This window comes from Pezoporus wallicus, unplaced genomic scaffold (genome assembly GCF_028554395.1).
Source record: "Pezoporus wallicus isolate ANWC-B61680 ecotype Strahan unplaced genomic scaffold, APGP_CSIRO_Pwel_v1 contig_7068, whole genome shotgun sequence".
In the NCBI taxonomy this organism is placed as follows: domain Eukaryota; kingdom Metazoa; phylum Chordata; class Aves; order Psittaciformes; family Psittacidae; genus Pezoporus; species Pezoporus wallicus.
Genome location: NW_026635623.1, coordinates 895,334 through 902,688, shown reverse-complemented (window position 1 = coordinate 902,688; position 7,355 = coordinate 895,334).

Here is a 7,355-nt window from a genome sequence, read left to right as displayed (position 1 = left end):
AACAAAGTATTGTTTGAAACTTTTAGAAAAGCAAGAGACCATTCAACTTTAGTTTTCTTCAGCTTTCAGCCATTTAATTGTCACTGAATTTTTTGCATTTGTTGTGGAAGAAACCCAACAACTCCAGTTATGAGCTGTAAAGCTAAGAAAAACAAACAAGAAAAGTTTCACTTAGCCCTTATCTGATGCCAGAATCAGACTGTGCCTTGCCTGAAGCACAGTTATATTACAGCAGAGATGCTCATGTCGGAAGGATTTTCTCATAACACCCATGGCCATCACCATCACTTTTGTCCTCAGGCAGGATTCACTTTACTTTCTGCTTTGCCCACTCCTGGATTTTTCCTTCCCCCATCAAAGGAAAAATCAAGTTTGCACAAACACTTTGCATCAAGGGCAAGCAACAAGGGCAACAAAACAGCATCCCTTTGCTGGAGGCTAGCTGCAACAGTGCAGGGAGCGAATCCTCCTTGGCTGCCAAAGTCCTGCCCACGATACTGGTGTACATAGGACCACAGAGTACTCGTATCCCTGCCTTCCCAGCTCATAGCATGCTTCCCCCTTTTCAGAAACACCCTCTGAAGTTCAAATGCAGAAGGGTGATGCTGGCTGCCTTTTTGGAGTCCCTCCTGGTTTACAACACCTGGTTTACAACACTGCTGTGGCTGATTTAGAGATTTCTGCAGGAATGGCACTTCAGTCCAGGTTGCATTTGGTGCAGCATGACTGCTTGGGTGGTGGCAAGGAGCAGGATTTGGGCCTGTATTATGGGATCATTATTTTGATTGTGACTTCTGCTTAACAGACATTTTTCCCTTTGTGCTGAGTACAAGCCTCACACCAAACCAAAAGCTATCCAGAAGTACATTACAATGGAAAACTATTTATACTTCACAGAAAGACATTTTCCATGAGCACTTTCAATAGACAAAATGGATAGCTCTCATTCTATTTTACCAAAGAACCTATTACAGTAAAGGAAAATGTGAAGGGGTTACTTTACGTGTTATGGAAGCTGTTACACATTTTCACTAGGTCTATCAAAAGTTCACATATATAAATGAAGTTACAAAAAAAACCCCACAAAACTACAAAAACTGAAACACATACCCCCCAAAATTTTCCTACAATCCAGTTTCCAGGCTACCAGTGCTATTTTGCATGTGCCCAGGCATCAGGTGTGGGCAGAGCCTGTTCTCTCGAGGCAATAACTTTTTCTTGAATCAGATCTCAGCCTCCTCTGCCTGTAGCTTATAGGCAGCACAGCAGTATTGCTGCGCAAGCTGAGGAAGAACAGCAGCTGAGGCCCCTATACACGGTTACACCCATGTAACCAGAGTTACAGAGAGTGGGTATTGCAAAAAGAAACCAAGAAACAGGAGAGACCAACCCTGGTCTTATCTCTGCCCAGCAGCAGAGATGGTCTCACCACAGCCACATCCAAAAGGTCACCATGGACACTGTGGTTTGGACTTCTCCCTGGCTCGAGTTTCTTTCCCAGCTGTGTGGTCTGGGTCTCATAGGTGCACCCAGGAACTCAGCATCCTGAGATCCTGAGCACTGCAGCACAGCTCAACAGCAAGGGCTGCAAAGGGGATGTGAGAAAGTTTATTGCTCAGTAATTAAAATGAGCTCTCCCCTGGCACACAGCTAGGAGATGGAGCAGGGGATGCTGCTGCAGAGGTTTAGCTTCCTTGGGATGCAGCTGACAGGTGAGAGCATCACCACCATGCAGCTTTCCTAGCCTTGTGCCTGTTGTCAGGGCTGCAGACCCAGGCACAGCCAGTGCCCATTCCCAGCACTGCAGGGGAAGCCCCGAGGGCAGGCCTGGGAATGAAAAACAGCTCCATGTTCAAGCTCTGCTCACGTGCACAGCACAGATGTAACCCAACAGCAGCACGGCCAACAGAGAAACAGCAGAACAGTTGCCTCGGGGTTGCTCCAGAGAGAGAAGGGGAACTGAACTCGCTTTTACTCTGCTTAGCAGGGAAAAGAAAATCCAATTGCAGTCTCTCTGCAATAAATGTTTCTACAATTTGCTTCTGCTCCTTTGCTCTTTTTCTGTTCCTTGTGTACTTTGGTCCTCTTTTTCTTGCTTTGACTGTCCAGGTTTTCCTCTCAGTGTAATCAAGTGCACAGCTATCCTGAAACCACTTTCTCCTCTCCCACGACAGAAGAAATATTGAAGCACAGATTTTCCTCACTCAGTTCATCTCTACTTTCCACACATTTCCATTTGCCTTAACACTAATTTTCTTCTGCTGAAGAAGTCCCTCAAAACAACTAATCCTTCCGCACTCCCCCTCTCCCTCCCATCACCCATTTCCCCATCCCTGCTCCTCTCCTGCTTCTGGTTTCTCTCCACCAGCTGGTCTCTCCATACACACAGCATTCCCTTCCTTTCCAGCCTCTCTCCACCCTATCATCATTTTTTCAGTTGTGCTAATTAGGCCCTCAGCAAACATCATCTCTGCTTCCCTTTCCCCTCACTTCCTTTCCATGACTTTCTACCCTTCCCATCCTGGCCTTTTCCCCTCCAGGGCTGCCTTTAATAGCCTGTTGGGATAAAAAGCCACCCAACACTTCCAGAGGTCTCTATAGGCTCTGGCAACCCACGTGAACACACCCTCACTCAGATATATGACCCAGCACCATGCTACGTGCATGTCTCTGCATCACTGAGGAGCTACCATAATTACAAGCATCCCAACTGCCTCTGTCCCTGCAGAAGGGAACAGAGCCACATGAGAGCATTTCATGTCAGAGCTGCTGCTCATGCCACTTGCCCTCAAGGACATATGTGACAATAGCAGTGGAACTTACAGAGTCTTGCTCTGCATCCTGGTGGCAAGTTCCCAAGTCTCCAAATATCCCAGGTCACCAGCTAATTCTATAATTTAGATGCCAAAACGTGGTATCTGGGATGGCTCTAGTCAAGGGAGGAGAGGAGGGCTTGGAGCTCCTGAGGAACCCAGCCCATTGCTGGGAGAGGAGATGGAGGGAGAAGTCAGAGGGCCTTTATTTTGTACTCCTGCACTTGTGGGTGCTTTTGCTAAAGCTGGGCTGGAAGAAAGTTTCCCCTCCCAAATATGCCTTTGAGCTTCTTGTCCCAGGGGTATTTGTCCCAGCACAGGATCCCCAGGCAAAAATTTCTGCAACTATCAGAAAACAAAATGCTTGCAAAGAAAACTGGTCCAGCTCGGTATATTTTGTTTCAACATCACTGTCATTTTCCTCCTGATCGTCATTGCTTGTCTGTGCTATCACAGCAACTAAAACCCCACTACTGGGCTAGGGCATGACTGTGCCAAACATGGGAAGGTAACTTTCTGGCACCACAGCAGTCACCTAGACAAGCAGCTTCATTTAAGAATCATTTTTTAAACTTTGAAAACATTGAGACATCACTTATTTGCCAGTCAAGAGTTCTCCAGTAGTGCTGCTCATGCATGTGATCCACCTGAAGGTGCAGGAGGCAAACACAGGCATTTGGGTTTTGGCCAACGCTGCCTGTAATACCCAGACTTTGTCTCTTTCCAGATTGCCCATAAAGGCTATAGGGGATAGCAGGTACATCTTTTACAGGAGGTAACCTTGGAACTGGGTGTTGAGACATGTGAACATATGGTGAACTCCACCGAGGTGACACCCAAAACACAGTTTTGCTGAGAACAGACCTAGCAGACCCACACTGCTGCAAGCAGCAATCTGCATATAGGTTTTAGAGAATTTGTCCCAGCTCATCACAGCCCCTCCTCAAATTATGAGGAGCCGATGGGTCCAAGTACCAGTGGTCCATGCCACAGCAGAGATTTGCCAAGGCTGGGTTACCTGAGCACATTGGCAGTCCCATGGGGTCTGTGTCCCTGCCTGTCTAAAACGTTGTTCCTTCACCAGTATTCACCTGCTGCAGGGTAGAATGAGTATGTATGTCCATCTCAGGCCGTGGCTTTACCTGTACACCACCAAGTTACTGAAGTGTAAAATTGGTCCTGGTGAGGTACATGCACAGGGAGACTGAATTACCCCAAGCACTGCCCTTAGCTGGGTGCTACATGCCAGGGCCATGCCAGCTGTGGGAAGATGGGTAATCTCCAATGAACCGTGCAGCCGGAGTAGCCCTGACAAACCCTATCTGATCTTGCATCAAGCCAGCTGATACAGTTTACATGTCAGAATGTTTTAAGCCCATTTGGACATGTAGTGGGAGCTTGTGCTGCATCACGGGTCTGCAACAAGAGGGATATGACAGCAATGACCCAGGAGCAAGTATTCAGTGCACCAGTAAACCAAGCTCATGGTTCTCCTCTCATCCAGTTCCTGATGCTGAAGTTGGATAAATCTGCATCATGGCACAAAGCTAAAGGCAGCAGCACATTTTAACTATGCTTGTTGATAAATGGCAGCAACGGCCATGGCCAGCCAAAAAAGGAGAATTTTAAGGTAGTGACTGGCTTCACACAGGGTTAACAGCACATATTCTGGAGATGCAGTACTGGCTTAAGAGTAAGCAATAGGAACAAGACCAGCAGGTCTTTCTCTTAGCAGCAGTGATTCATCCAAGCTAACTAAGTAAAGTTTTTCCAGAAAACAAATCTAGGTTTGTCCCTGCAATTACATATACCAACATATGTACATACATACATACATATATATATATATATATATATATATAAAGTATTCATTCAAGAAGTGTTGCTTTTAGGTTTTTTCCATTGAGCATCAGCAGTTTTCTTGGCCACTCTTCCCAGAAAAAAGGAGAGATGATGAGACAAAAAAAAATAAAATCAATCCGTGGAGTGCTGTTCTGTGACAAACCTTGATCTTCTGATTTTCTAAAGATTTCACACTACTTTTGTGCTTCATTGATTTTTAAGGAATTTGAGCACGTTTCCATTTGGACATATTTTCAGGCAGCTGTACTGTTAGTTTTACAAACCCTCCTCCTGAGCCAGGCATAAACTCCCCCCCTGTCATGGAAATTGCTCTTGGGGAGATGCAGGCAAGGTGCAGCTTCCCATCCCTATGGCCAATACTGGGCAAGGGGCTGGTAGCACATTTAGGGCTCAGAGGGCCATAGCTGACCTGGAGCAGGTATTGCCTGGGAAGGTCTCAGGGCTAGAAGCAATCTGCATTTCCTGAAGCTGTTAGAACACTTGCTCCCTGCTGTGCTGTGCCAGGTGCTGAGCACAGCTACTCCATTTGGAGTAGAGAAACAGGACAGATACGTAGAGTTAAAGTCACTGCCACCAACTCACAACCAACACTTCCCATTCCAACGGGAGGCAGTGGCAGGTGCTGAGCACAAAAGCAGGCCTTTAAGATCAAACTTCTAAATCCTGATAGGCTGCATCCTGGTTCATGAGGGGAACACTGAGGAAGTGGGTCTCCTGTCTCGAGCCTGGACAGGGGATGAATCCTCCACACCAGCTTAGATAAAGCTCATCTCAGCCTGGTGGCTTTCTCCTTGCCTCTCTGCTACGCTACAAAGGAGCTGGGCATGTTTATAACCGGAGGCTCACCACAGCTCCATGTGCTGCCTCATGCCCCCTGACAGTGCGAGCCCACCTGGGCTGCTGACATAGCCCTGTGGCCCCTGGGGACAGGTCTGCCCCAGGGGGTTGCTGAGGAGGACAGATGTCCAAATGCTTCCCATGCTACACTGGCAACCACATGGAAGTAGGAATGGGAGAGCATGGAGCCAAGGCTGGAGGTAGAAATATGCTCTGGGAAAGGATCAGGTTTCCCATGGTGAATCTGATTCTTTGCATCACCTCCAGCTCCCCATATGGCTGGTGCAAACCCAGCCTGGACCAGGCTCCTGGAAAGGAAGCCAGTTTGCTCCTTGTCCATGCCCTTGAACACCTACCTGCACACCCATCACTTGCCACCAATATATGCTACACACAGAACCCACTGAAACATCACCCGCTGGGATGGCTTCCTCTGCCACAAAGGCTTTGAGCACCCAACAACCACAGGGCCATGGAGGACACTCACTGCACCTTCTGCTGCCGTGTTCCTCCACTTACCCTTTCCCTATGGATTCTGGACTGAGGACTGTCCTGCCCTGCCCAGCACCTCTAATACCAGTCATTAGCAGCTAACAAAAAAATAATGCCTCCTTGCCACTGGCAGACACCTGCTATAGGCTTTGGTTTGTGAAGGGAGGGAAATGTGTTTTCAGGGGCTTTTTCTGCATTTGTGAGCTTCTTCATGGAATGAAAAGCAGGATTCAAGCACCCTGTTTCCACAGTCAGCAGTAAAGTGTCACGTATCTACAAAGCTAAACCCAAAATCATAAACTAAGACTAAGATGAAATTTAGCACTTTTGCCTTAGCTTGAGAGGTTGCATTTTCAGTGGAACCTTAATTACTTCTTCCAGCTGTAAGTCTTAAATAATCCTCTCTGTCAAAAGCTCCCAAGTTGTGTCAAAATGGAAAATTCTGCATTGCCAAACTTGGAGCAGGTAAAATTAAAGAAAAATAAACCACAGAAGAAAAACAAATGGACAATGTATTGAAGTGGAATGAGCTGCACTTTCTTGCCAGCCTCCTGGAAGGTGTCGCCAAGGCCCACATGCCTGTGCCCAAGGTACTGGCCAGGAGGAAAGCAGAGGAGAGTTACTACAGTGTTAATGCAGTGAAGACCACCTACTAAAAGTTGAAGAAAACCTAGAATAACTGAAGTCAAGCTTCATTAGGTAGCTCTCCAGTACAGCTGCCTTTTAGCATCTCCCAAGGTCAGCTTTCCTGTGAGAGAGCAAAGTCATCAATTCTTTATTTGTTTCTTATTGAGGTGCCACCTTGCAGCAGGCTCCACATTAAAGTCAACAGGTGCAATTTCCCTCAAGGCAGACAGCTGCTGTGGTGTCACCACTTCTATGGGGAGCCCTTAGCCCTGGCTGGGACCACCATAGCAGCTGGGACAGGAAGCATTTAGGACAGAGTTTTGCCCTAGAAGAAGACCCTCTGCAGAGGAAAGGGCACTGGAGTGATCAGCTTACAGCCAGCAAGCCATATTTGAAGGTGTATGCTCTTGGTAGCCACATCACACAGCTGCCACAGCCGCCTTCCAAGCCTGCCCTTGCTGTTGGCAAACCCTGGAGCTTTAGTTTGATGAAGGCACCTCCCCACCCTCTCTTCCCTGTCCAGCCAGCCCTAACACCCCCAAGCCTCCACCCCACAGTTGGGCTGGTCACATGCCTGAAGCATCACCCTACTTCCATTGCCCTCTGGGCCCATTCCTGCAGGCTTGGTTGTGCCTGATCCTACATAACAAAGCGCAGATCACCAGCTAACCTCCACACCCTTAAAAGGCAGAAAGAAAAAAAAAAACCACAATGAAACTCTTT